This window comes from Cajanus cajan, chromosome 3 (genome assembly GCF_000230855.2).
Source record: "Cajanus cajan strain Asha chromosome 3, NIPB_CcT2T_4, whole genome shotgun sequence".
NCBI lineage: Eukaryota > Viridiplantae > Streptophyta > Magnoliopsida > Fabales > Fabaceae > Cajanus > Cajanus cajan.
Window position 1 is genome coordinate 30,815,445 of NC_138519.1, and position 12,870 is coordinate 30,828,314.

Below are 12,870 nucleotides of genomic sequence, written 5' to 3' on the forward strand. Positions count from 1 at the left end.
CTGCACTTTCTGGTGGTCTTGTACTATAACTGCGCTGATGGCGTTCTCTGCTACGGCCAAGTAGAGGAGGAGGTCGGCTTTGTGATCCGGCCTCTGTAAGATTGACGGGGTTGTGAGGAAGGCTTTGAAGCTTTTGAAAGCCTCTTCGCACCAGTTCGTCCATTCAAAATTTTGCGGCTTATGCAGCAGGGTGAAGATAGGCCCTGCTTTCTCCGCCAGCCTAGGGATAAAACGAAACAAGGAAACCAATCTTCCCGCCAAACGTTGGACTTCCTTCACAGTTTGAGGGCTCTACATCTGGATGATGGCTTTGCACTTCTCTTGGTTGGCCTCGATCCCCCTGTTAGTGATCATGAATCCGAGGAACTTACCTCCCTGGATGCCAAAGACGCACTTTTCTAGGTTGAGGCGCATGTTGTGCTTCCTGATCTGGCTGAACACCTCGGCCAGGTCGGCAGCATGAGCTTCGGCTGAGGTGGTTTTGACCACCATGTCATCGACGTAGACCTCTATGTTCCGTCTGATCTGCTGGTGGAAAACCTTGTCCATCAGCCGCTGGTAGGTGGCCCCTGCATTTTTGAGACCGAAGGGCATCAATCTGTAGTAGTAATTGGCATGATCGGTGATGAATGATGTGTGCACCTCGTCTGGTGGGTACATCATGATCTGGTTGTACCCGGAGTAAGCGTTAAGGAAACTGAGCAGGGCGTGCCCGGATGCTCCATCAACCAGCCTGTCGATGCTCGGCAAGGGGTACGAGTCTTTGGGGCATGCTTTATTCAGGTCGGTGTAGTCGACGCACATGTGCCACCTCCCCGAGCTCTTTTTTACCAATACCACATTTTCCAGCCACATGGTGTATCTGACCTCACGGATGAAGATGGCGTTCAGTAACTTTTGCGTCTCGGTGATGATGGCCTCCCGCCTTTCGCCGTCGACCTTCCTCTTCCTTTGGACCACTGGCCTTGCCTCCTTGTGGATTACCAACCTGTGACAGATAAAGTTAGCATCTATACCTGGCATGTCGGCGTTGGACCATGCAAAGAGGTCTCCGTTCTTAGAGATTTCAGCTTCGAGCTGTTGCTGTAACTTCGGGTTCAACTGCTTGCTAATTTTTTTACACTGCCCAGGAAGCTTCCCGATCTGTAAGTCATCGAGCTCATCGATGGGACTCGGTCATTCATCATGGGAGTCGGACCTCGGGTCGAGGTCAGTGATGTCCACGTGGGTGATCTGAGCCACTGTGGGGGGATCTCTCTGGCAGCGCTCGTCGGATGGAGAAACTTTCAGACTTTCGACGTAGCACTGCCGAGCCGTCTTTTGGTTTTCCTTGATAGAGATGATCTTGCCATCATTCCCTAAGAACTTCATGGTGAGATGTGGGGTAGATACCACTGCTCCGAGTTGGTTCAACGTCGGCCTTCCAATAATTATGTTGTAGGACGTGTTGGCTTCTACGAGGAGATATCGGACCATAATTCTCCTTGTGTTGGGAGAGGTTCCGAAGGTTGTCAGCAGGTTCACATATCCTTGTGTGTGTACTCGCTCTCCTGCAAAACCGACTAGGGGCTCTGTGTGAGGTTGGATAAGAGAGTGAGGGATATCTAACCTGAGGAACGTCGGCCAATACAGGACGTCAGCCGAGCTCCCTTGGTCAATCAACGTCTTGTGGACCTCCCAATTGGCGACCTCCACGGTGATGACCATTGGATCATCCTGGTTAGGGCTGACGCCAACGTAGTCGTCGTCAGTGAAGGTGATTGGCGGTGAGCTTTGATGCGAGGCCGAGGTAGCGGAGTAGACATTGTTGATGCTGCGCAAATGTCGTTTCCCCCGCCGAGCTGCTAGAGCCTCCCCCTATGAAGCCACCTACAATTGTGTTGATGACGCCCGCAAGGGGGCTGACCCTGTTTCCTGGCTTACCTCGGCCTGCACTACGCTACCGGCATTTTGTTGAGAGCCAGAGGATTGGTCTGTGCGGGCTCCTGAACCACGACCTCTGCCTCGTCCTCGTCCATTCACTAGTACACAAAGGGTCTTTTACGTCGCCTTTTTTGAGCCTTTTACGTCGGAAAAGGTTCCGACATTAATATGGGAGACGTAAATTTACGTCGCCTCTGAAAGGCGACGTAAATTTACGTCGGGGATTCTCATAGAACGACGTAAAAGGGACAAAAAATAGCCACAATTTTACGTCGGACATGGAGTGGTCCGACGTAAATTTACGTCGGCCATTGCAAGGCCCGACGTAAATTTACGTCGGACAACGCCATGTCCGACGTAAATTGTGGCTGTTTTTTTTCTAAAACGTTTATAAATTTTTGATATACCAAACACTTGCATATAAATATAGTCCAAAATACCAAATCTAAACCAGGCAGTCCAGAATAGAAATTCAAATTATATTTCAAAATTGAATGACAAAAGCTATAAATCCTATTATCCTAAAAAAGCTATAAAACATATGTTTGTCAATGCTATCTAACTAACTAAGCTAACTAATTATCAAACTATAAACATAATATCTAACTAACTAAACTAACTATCAAACTATAAACATAATATCTAACTAACTAAACTTAGAAAAAAAGTTGTCCATTGTTCTCTTATCTTGAGCAACTCATCTTCGGGCAATGAAGATGGATCTTGAAAGACCTGAAACATTAATTTAAGTGTCATTAATATGCAATGTTAATTATCCTAAAGGTAAATATAGTTAAATAAATTTTGATATGAATTACCTGCGCCCAAGAATCAATAATACCCGCAGAAACTATGGCTCTCATCCAATACATGATGTAATAGCCACATTCAAACGAGTCTTGTTGCTTATTACACTAAAATGAGAAACAAATAACTATTATTTCCAAAGTCAATAAATTTAAATATTATTGACTGTATGAATTAATTTGCTAACCTTAGGGCATATGAAATGCAATGACTTTGATGATCTGCCTCTTCCACTTAATATATTAGCTCCAGACACGATTCTAATTAATTGAAATAAAAACAAATGTTAGCCAATATATATAATTACAGTTTTAAAACATAATGAAAAAACTTAGTTACCCTTGTAATTGGCATTTAATTTCGTGGCTTGGTTTTCGATGTAGTGAACAAAACCACACCACGATGTATTCCTTAGGAATGATTACCATTAACTGTCAATGGGACCTACATTGTATGACAAACAAATTAGTTATAAAATTACCATGATTAAAAAATCAATTAAAAAACTAACTCGTCAATGTATGGAGCCATGTATATATCTCTTCTTGAGTCACTCATCCATGTTTGCATATATTGCTGGATCTGGACCTGAGTGTTTCCTGATTTTTGGATTGATTGAGGCTCAATAAATCCATATACTTCTGCTTGTCCTTGCTCCACACTCAATTTGTCCATGTACCTAACACAAATAATTATTATAAGTTAAATGTAATTATTGTAAATTTAGACTCATAAAAGAAAATATGACTTACATGACCCACAGCTGTATGATAGATATATTTAACATGGAGTTTCCCCCAACAATCTCTAATGCATCAGGCAAAGATATGTATAGTGGAACATCAGAGCTATCAACTCCAAAAACTCTAATGTCCCACTGCAATTGAATTGGTTTCTTCTTTAATCGTGGTAATATGATTAGAAGCTTAGATATGGGATCACCCTCAGCTTCTACGATATCAGCATCATCAACATGAGGTTCTCTGATGACCTCCTTACCACGATTGATAAAATCCTAAAGAAATAATGAAAATTAGTTAAACAATAATAGAATTATAAGAATATAAAAGAGCAATAATATAATTACCTTTGCTCGTGCTGAAAGCGGCATGACCAAACGTTTTGGCCAAGCTAAGAATGTGCCGGTTGCCTGCCCCACTAGTTGAACCTCTGTATTGGGCAAAGGCACTGGAGCAACAGCATCTTGAACTTGGTCAACCACAACCCGTGTCCAGTCTGGCTGTAGAGGGACACCATGGATGGTTGAGCCACCCTCAAATACTCGGCCAAAAGCCACTAACCGTGAGTCTGATCCGGTGAGGGATTTGGAGCAGCACAACTCCCTTTAGTGCTGACTCGAACACCATCATGAGCAACTGCAGTCTGTTGCTGAGAACGAGCCAAAAGTTCAAACTTCTGTTCAAACTATTTTTGAATATTCTTCAATCTCTCTTCAAACTGACTCTCCAATCTCTGCTCCAATCTCTGCATAACCTCTTGACTGCAAGAGTCAACAGTGCTCCTCGATGATCGGGCACCAAAGAAATCTCGGTGGCTCCAAGAACCACCAACACCACGCACACGGCCTCCGTGCTCTGGCCTTCCTATGGCCGTTGTGAGGATATCATTCCGACCATCGGAAAAAAATGAGCCCTGGGTGCTCTGCTCAACTAAACCCTCCTACAACATATTAACAATAAGTATACCCTAAACTACACTTATGAATTAAATGAGTTGAAATGAAGAGTGTTAGTTTGTATATTTTTACTTACTATTTTATCTGCAACGACCCTTGCAGACTCAGAAGTCATTTGCCCATCTGATTTTGTCCGGGCTGCTATCCACATCTCATGGCAGGGAGGTGACTCCACACGGTCAGCAGACTCAACCCCTGCTGTCTCTGCCCTAGCCTTCTTCATTTCCTTTTTTTTTCTTTCATATCCCCCTCTTGACAATAGATGGGGTGCATCATTCTTGGCCTGTCGTTCTTGGGCAGCTATTCTTTTAGCCTGCAATAATACAAAAAAGAAAATAAGATTAATTAAAATATACCTTAAGTATTTGTGTCAATGTAAGAGTTATCAATAACTAACCTGCCACGAAGGGTCCAATCGAGTGGCACGAAATTGCATCCACTCCTCATCAATGATCTGGTACTTTAGACAGGGAGTCTCATTTTGTCGCTCTCCAAATACATACTCCCGTGTCAAGAAAGTCTTGAAGTCTCTCCACCTGGTGGCCAGGGCAGATAACATCTTCCTCCTCATGACCTCAGTATTGGGAATGTCAAAAATTTGCTATGAAAATAACAACAATTAATAAATAATGTATTTAAGTTATATAATATTCAAGGGATGTGAAAGTATATACCTGAATATCCTGCCACATGAGGTTCTTGTCAACCTCCTGAACATCATCCCATGATGGAATGATAATAGAAACATGTCGTTGAGCTAGGACTCCCAAATAGCTCTTAAACTTGGCAGCATTTGGGCCTGATGCCTTGCCAGAATGAGGATCCACCTCAACCGGTGTCCTCTCCTTGGCAATGCGCCCAGCTGTCAACCCAGACAATCAGGTGACAGATCTATCTTCCCTCCTTCCACTGCCAGACCCAGAATCCTCCATAATCCTGGAAAAAAAAACTCTCATTATTAAAACAATGAATTAACTGAATAGACAAATAAAGTAAAAAACATAATAACAATATAGCAACATAATAACTAATAAAAAAATAAATAATACACAAACAGAATGGATGGTAAACTAAAGGTCAATGCCTAAAACATAATAACAATATAGCAACATAATAACTAATAAAAAAACAAATAATACACAAACAGAATGGATGGTAAACTAAAGGTCAATGCCTAAAAAAGTCTCTTCTTTAATGCATCTAGAACGGCCCGTATTGAAATTAGAACGGGCCGTTCCAGATCAACAAATTACAAGAACAAAAATTCCAGCAGAACGGGCCGTTCTCCTTGCAGAACGGGCCGTTCTCCTTGCAGAACGGGCCGTTCCAGATGAACGTAAAACACAAAAATAAGCAAAATAATGGGAAGAATATGAGAATGAAAGTTACCTCAGTGCAGACTCTTCAAGGACTTAGACTGAGAGCAATGTGTCCAAACAATCCGAAACTTACGTACAAGAATATGAGAATCAATATGAGAGTAGAAGGAGAGTAGAAGGCGCGCGCGGGAATATGAGAATATTGGGAGTTTTGTAGCATCAGGAGATAATTTACGTCGGCCTGGTAGTGGTCCGACGTAAATTATCAATTCTACGTCGGTCAGGTATAGAGCCGACGTAGAACTGATAATTTACGTCGGACCCCTACCAGGCCGACGTAAATTATCTGCTGTTTATTTACGGTTGTGCCACCACATTTTTATAACGTCGGTCTTTACCCATTCCGACGTAATTTAGGAGACGTAAAAGCCACTTTTTCCACTAGTGATTGTATCCTCCTCGGTGGCCTTGCTATCGCTGGACGTATAGCACAAGGTGTCTCGCCTGGATGAGTTTTTCTATGCGATCTCTGAGGGTGCGACATTCCTCAGTGGTGTGACCATGATTCTTGTGGTAACGACAATGCTTAGATTTGTCTGCACTGTTGGGGCTGTGTCCTGGTGGTAGCAGGGTGAGTAGGTTGTTGTTGCTGGCCTCCTCCAAGATATGTACTCGGGGCCCATTCAAAGGGGTGTAGAAGTCGTATCTGCCCCCCTTATTTACCCTAGTAGTCTTCTTGAACTGACTATCGTTGTTGACTTTCACCTTGTCCTTATGACCATTGTCTGGTTTCGCTTGTGACTTCTCGCGAACCTGGCCACGAAAAGCAGAGTGCTCTTCCATCTGTATGTACCCAGCAGCGTGGGCACAGAGCTCGTCCATGTCGCGAGGAGCTTCACGACATAGGCTGTCGATAAACGGTCCGAGCTTGAGTGCCATGAGCATGGCATGTAAAGCGACCTCGGGATTCAAATTTCAAATTTTCACCGAGATGCCGGCAAAGCGTTCCATGAATTTTTGTAGTGGTTCGTCGTCGCTCTGCCTGAGACTGGCTAGAGCAGCTGACGTTATGTGATGAGGTCGGCTCGTTGCATACTGTGCCGTGAACCGTCTGACCAAAGTGTCGAAGCTGTCAATCGACTCGGCAGGTAGCTGGGTATACTAGTTGAGTGCAGCCCCCTTGAGCGAGGTCAGAAAGACCCTACACAAAATAGCATCCTCATTAGTGTAAAGGTTTACCTGTGTAGTATACAGGTCGATGTGCTCGTCCAGATCCATCGTGCCGTCGTAACGATCAATGTGGAGAGGCTTCCATCCGAAGGGAGAGGTGTTTGCATGATGCCATCCACAAAAGGATGACGGCGGAAGGTCACTTGATTTCCCGTGACGTGGGCAGGGGCATTGTTGATCTCATGGGCCGACCTGTTCGTCGGTGCGTGTGACCGGTGTGTAGCAGGTCAGGGGGTCGGTGCCCTAGGTGCTGTTGGTGGCTGAGAAATCGAATGCCCCTCTTCCTCGTGTTGGTTACTCGATTGAGGAGGTTGATCAGAAGGGCGCCGAGGAAGTTGGGCGCAAATACGTTCATTCTCGGCGCGTAGCGCCGCTAGGTCAATTTCGTTAGCGGTACGCAACGCCTCCATATCAGTTTCGTGCTTGGCACACATGTTTTGCAGATCGGCGGTGTGTTGCTGCTGCATTTGTTTGACCTGCTCGATCATCCTTCTCAATGCTGCTTTGTTGTCCATGTTGGTCGTATGATCGACGTCGTCTGTTGCTCGTCTACTATGGCTTCAGGTGAAAACCATAAGCGTAGCCGATAAGAGCTGTTTTGATCTGCCCCACGGTGGGTGGCAAATGTTCTTACTGGAGATCAGTCGTAGGGGACGATCTGCTGGGTAAGATCGGCGAGCCTCCTTCGCTGGTACGTTTGATGCTCCAAGATGGGGGTGGTACCTGCAAAAGAGACTCCGATGCTAAAGTTAGTGTTTGTGGGAGTATCAGTCTCATATAAGTAATGCACGTACCTTTGTGTGGATTAGGATTTCGTTGAGCCTTGGGCCTGAGATCAGTTATGACCTAATTAGATAGCAGACCTCGTCTTGGCCGAGGTCTCCCAACGCGTGTCCGAGGTCGTCCTGCGCTGTGATTAGTACACAAGTTATTATGTGGTTTCCTTTGTTGTGGGCAGGCAACAATTTTATTAGTTCAACCCTAATGCAATTTTAATATATTAGAGTTACTATGGAGAATACTTGTGGCTTTGTACCCAAAAAAAAAGCGAATAACTCTTGATTGGTCTAATGAAGAAGAAAGTTAATTTCCTCTTTCTTTTAGCTAGGTCAGGAACACCCCACCGCTTAAGTATGTGAGACAACTCCAAAGGAGGAGAAACAATTTCCTTTCATACCCTCCGATCTCTTTCCTTACAAGGTGCACCCTCTGATCACCTTTCGCATGTTCTAAACTTTTGCGAATAAATTCGATCTTTGATCAAACTTACATGTAGCACCTTGTGTGAACCTTTTTCTCAAACAAAACGTAGGTGAAGCACTTTGATTAAAAACAACACCCTCAACAACAAATGACAAATATAATAATAATTATTTTTATTTAAAAACATTAAATAATGACTTAAAGATAAATAATATAAAAAATTTAAATCAAATATAAAAATTTATATAAAAGGCTGATGTGACTTTATTAAATGATGTGTATCTATTTTATTGGTACATGTTAGAGACAATACCAACACACCTTAATCTTTGAAGGCACAGTAGTAACTTTTTTATTTTTAAATTAATATTTTAACATGTACAATGCATAAAATATATTTTTAGATTATTTAAAAATTTATAATAAAAAATATTTAGTTTTAAATAAATAAAATTATATCATAATTATATTTTCTGATAAATATTTTTGACCTTATAAATTATATTTTAGACTTATAATAAATAATGTATATTATGATATAAATTTATTTATAAATATTAATAATTTATTTTTAAAATAAAAAATATTAATTTAAAAACAAAAGATATAGTAGTACAAATAAGATAAAGAAAAATATATACTAAACTCTCTTAGAAGAAAAATAGGTTAAAACGTTCTCAATAATGAAATTCCTAAAAGCACTATTATTAAATATATTTATTATTTTTATATAAAGAGGTTTAAATGTTAATATTTTAATCAAGAGAAATTATTAATAATATAAATAATTTTATATAATAATTCAAATTATTTATTATAAATTTAATATACAATTTCTATATTTTATCATTTTTATATATAAATTAGAATAATTTTTTTTAAATGAGAGTAATTTTAGAATTTATGTGATTTGAAGAGTTATTATTTAATAAGAGAATTTTTAGAATTAACATGGATAGTACCTAAAGTTTGGGGAGTTTTTTCTTCATCGGGAAAAATTTAGAATATTAAGTATACTTAATAGAAGTTGATGTTTGATGCTAAAGTTTTAGGAGTTTTTCTTTATTAAGAAAATTTTAAAATATTTACACCTAATAGGAGTTTGATGCTTGATGGAAAAGTTTCAAGAGTTGATTTTGAGACACCTCAGTGGAGCCTAAGTGTGAGAATTATGCAGGTTGACATGAAAGTTAGGATAGAGTCTTAAAGAACTAGGAACAACTGCTATGTGACCGAGTACACAGGTAGAACATAGAAGAACCATTACTTTTGCTTAATGACTATAAGAATATTATGAGTAATTTTAATTTCTATACAACTTTTACCCAATATATATGATGTAAGGGTGAGACGTGAGAGAAATAGGGGTAAAAAGAGTTGTTCTTACCAAAGTTTTGCAAATGATCCCACAATAGAGATGACGTTCAACTGCTCCAAATATTCATGATCGGGAGGGTGGGGCACCTACAAAGATACTATAACGCTCAAGTTAGAGGGGAGTTTAGGTGAAGAATTAAGTTAAGATATTATGATACTTGGTGCCCCGTATATAATGGTTGATAGTGTTGCATGATATCTCGAAGATATCTCCTTATGATTACGTAAGGATATTGTCATTGATTTATGGAGATATTGTTCTAGATTGACAAAGATATTATTGTAGGTGATCACAATGTGCTAAGATATAATATTTATGGAAGATATTTGTGTTTGCTAGTTGTTAGGGTTTTGACTGCTTAGGATTTTACTACATTATAATAGACAAGGAGTTGAACGAGTTGGATGAGATCAGCTCAACTTGATCAGTGTAATATGGGTGAGCTAGGAAGATCGACTCGGTATAACCAAGATGGGTAGTACATAAGCCCCCAAGCTCCAAGCTCTTTAAAGGGAAAAAGTTATGAGCTTGTGATCATAATGGTAAAGAGAACAACTTGTGATCATAATGATGAAGAGATCAAGTTATGATCATAATGGTGAAGACATTAATTAGTTTTTGATCATAATGATAAAGTTAGCCCAATTGAGTTAGGTGGCACATAGGCACCTCGAGTTTCAAGCTCGTGAAGGCATATAAGCTATACAAGTGAGGTCACTACAAGAAAAACGTAAATTTCTGAAGGAAAATTTCTTACAGATATGAATTCGTCGGAAAATATAAAATTTCTCACAGAAAATTTCGACGAAAATATAAATCCGTCGAAAATTTTTGTTTCCCTAATGTCCCTTGTTTTAACTCTTCGGGAATCCAATGATCGCTTTTTTTGAAATTTATAAATATTATTTTTAATATTATAAAATGAATAAATTTTATTTTTTATTTTTTAAAAAATATTTTTCTTTAATTTTATCTTTTTAAAATGACTTAAATATGTCTTTAATCCTTATAAAATTAATAAGTTTTGATTTTAGTTTCTGTAAAAAAAAATTGTTTTTCATTTTCTAAAATTAGAATTTTTATTTTTAATTCTTATTTTTTATGTAATCAAATTTAACTACTTTTTATTTTTTTTAAAAATGATAAATAATTATCTTAGGTGTCACCTTCAACAATTACGTACTATTATCATATTGATATTTAACACTTCTAAATTTTTTTTTAGTTTTTTAAAATAAATATTATTTATCTAACTTAAAATAATCAAACTAGTGAATTTATATTTTAGAGGGATGAAAATCAAAGAAACATATTTTACTCATTTTACAAGTACAAAAAATCTTTATAAATCTTACAAGGATGGAAAATAAAGAAAAAAATTTACATAGACCAAAATCAAAATCACCTATCTTATAGGGACTAAAATATATTTAAACCTTCTAAAATTAATATTTTCGATCTTAACAATTATTTTAAATAAATAATATTTATTTTTAAATATTTATAAAATACTTAGAGATGTTAGTATATATTGTCTTTAAAATTATAGTAAGAAAATTCAAGTGTGAATATTTTCATATTTGTGTCTTTCATGAGTTTTCTATTAAATAATTAGTGCATATATTAGTTTATTAAACATAAATAGTAGTTTTATATTTTAGAAGAAAAAACAAATTTTTTATTTTCTAGAAGTAATAAGCTTGAAATTATATATATATATATATATATAATATAATATAGGAGATTATAATTATACCAGTGTAACTTTTACTAAGTATTACATCGCTCAATAACTTTATATTAAATGTGAATTTTGTAAATCCAACTGTTAAATTGAAAGTTCATATCACTTTATACGTGTATAACAAATTTTGTTAAAATTGAACAACAATTGGAAGGTAATCAAATTGTTCATATTTTAGTGTATTTTGAAATGAATATATTACATCAATTTTTTTTTATAAAAATGAAGTATCAAATCATCTTGGATTAATATAAAATTTTGTATATATAATCTAAGAGATATGAACTTTCAATCTAACGGTTGAATTTACAAAATTCACATTTAATATAAATTTATTGAGCGGTGTAATACTTAATAAAAGTCACATTTAATATATATATATATATATATATATATATATATATATATATATATATATATATATGAGGGGGTTATAATTACACCGGTGAAAATTTTTAGAAAATAAACAAGGATAAATACATTTTTTGAATTTTATATGTTTGATTTAAGATAACTTACAAAATAACTCTTGGTAAAGTTATTTCACTCAATAACTCATGGTGTTTGTTGAATTTCATCGATCCAATTAATTGTTAAATTAAAAGTTATTAAATTTTACTAATAATTAATATAAAAAAAATAATTAGCTTTGGAATAAATTATTTGCTAATTAATAATATAATTGAAACATTAATTATTTTAAATTATTTAACTAAAATCATATTTAGAATTTACTATATGATCTTAATATTTTTTTATAACTAATATTTGGTTTTAAATTTGATATGAGAATATTATGATATAATTAGATAAGATTTTAAGTCAGTATTTTATTAATGGTTGATAATTTGAAAATAAAACAAGGATAAAGACATTTTTTGAATTTTATATGTTTGATTTAAGGTAAATAAATATATTAAATTAATTAATAATTTATTTAAAATGTTAAAATTTAATTTATAAGTATGTAATAAATAAATATTTATAATTTTATAAATTATATTATCATTATAAATTATAAAATTAAATAATTTAAATTATAATTTTAAATAGAAATAAGTAGATGTTAATTATAAAAGTAAGTACATATAAATAAAGAATAATTGAAAATATTATTATTATTATTATTATTATTTGTAATATAAAATTATTATATATTATTATTATAGTACAAGTATGAGATTGTATATTTGAGGATGATTTAAATGAATTAATTTGTACCGGTTATACTAACAACATACATACATTTCAGTAGCTTACTCATCAGAACTTCATAGTTAAGTGTGCTTGACCTAGAGTAGTATAGGGATGGGTGACCTTCTGGGAAATTACCCAAAAATTGTGCAATTAAGGATAAAACACGCTAAAAAGTGAAATATTGTGAATTGAGAGGCCAAATAAGAGGGCTGTTACATTAATAAATTTATTAAAATTAAAAAATATTTAATTTCTGACGGATTAAATTATTTTCGACGGATTTTTTTTTCCAACCCCACTTTTTCTCAATGGAGCCCAAGTGTGAGAATTATGCAGGTGGCATCAAAGTTAGGATAGAGTCTTGAAGAACTAA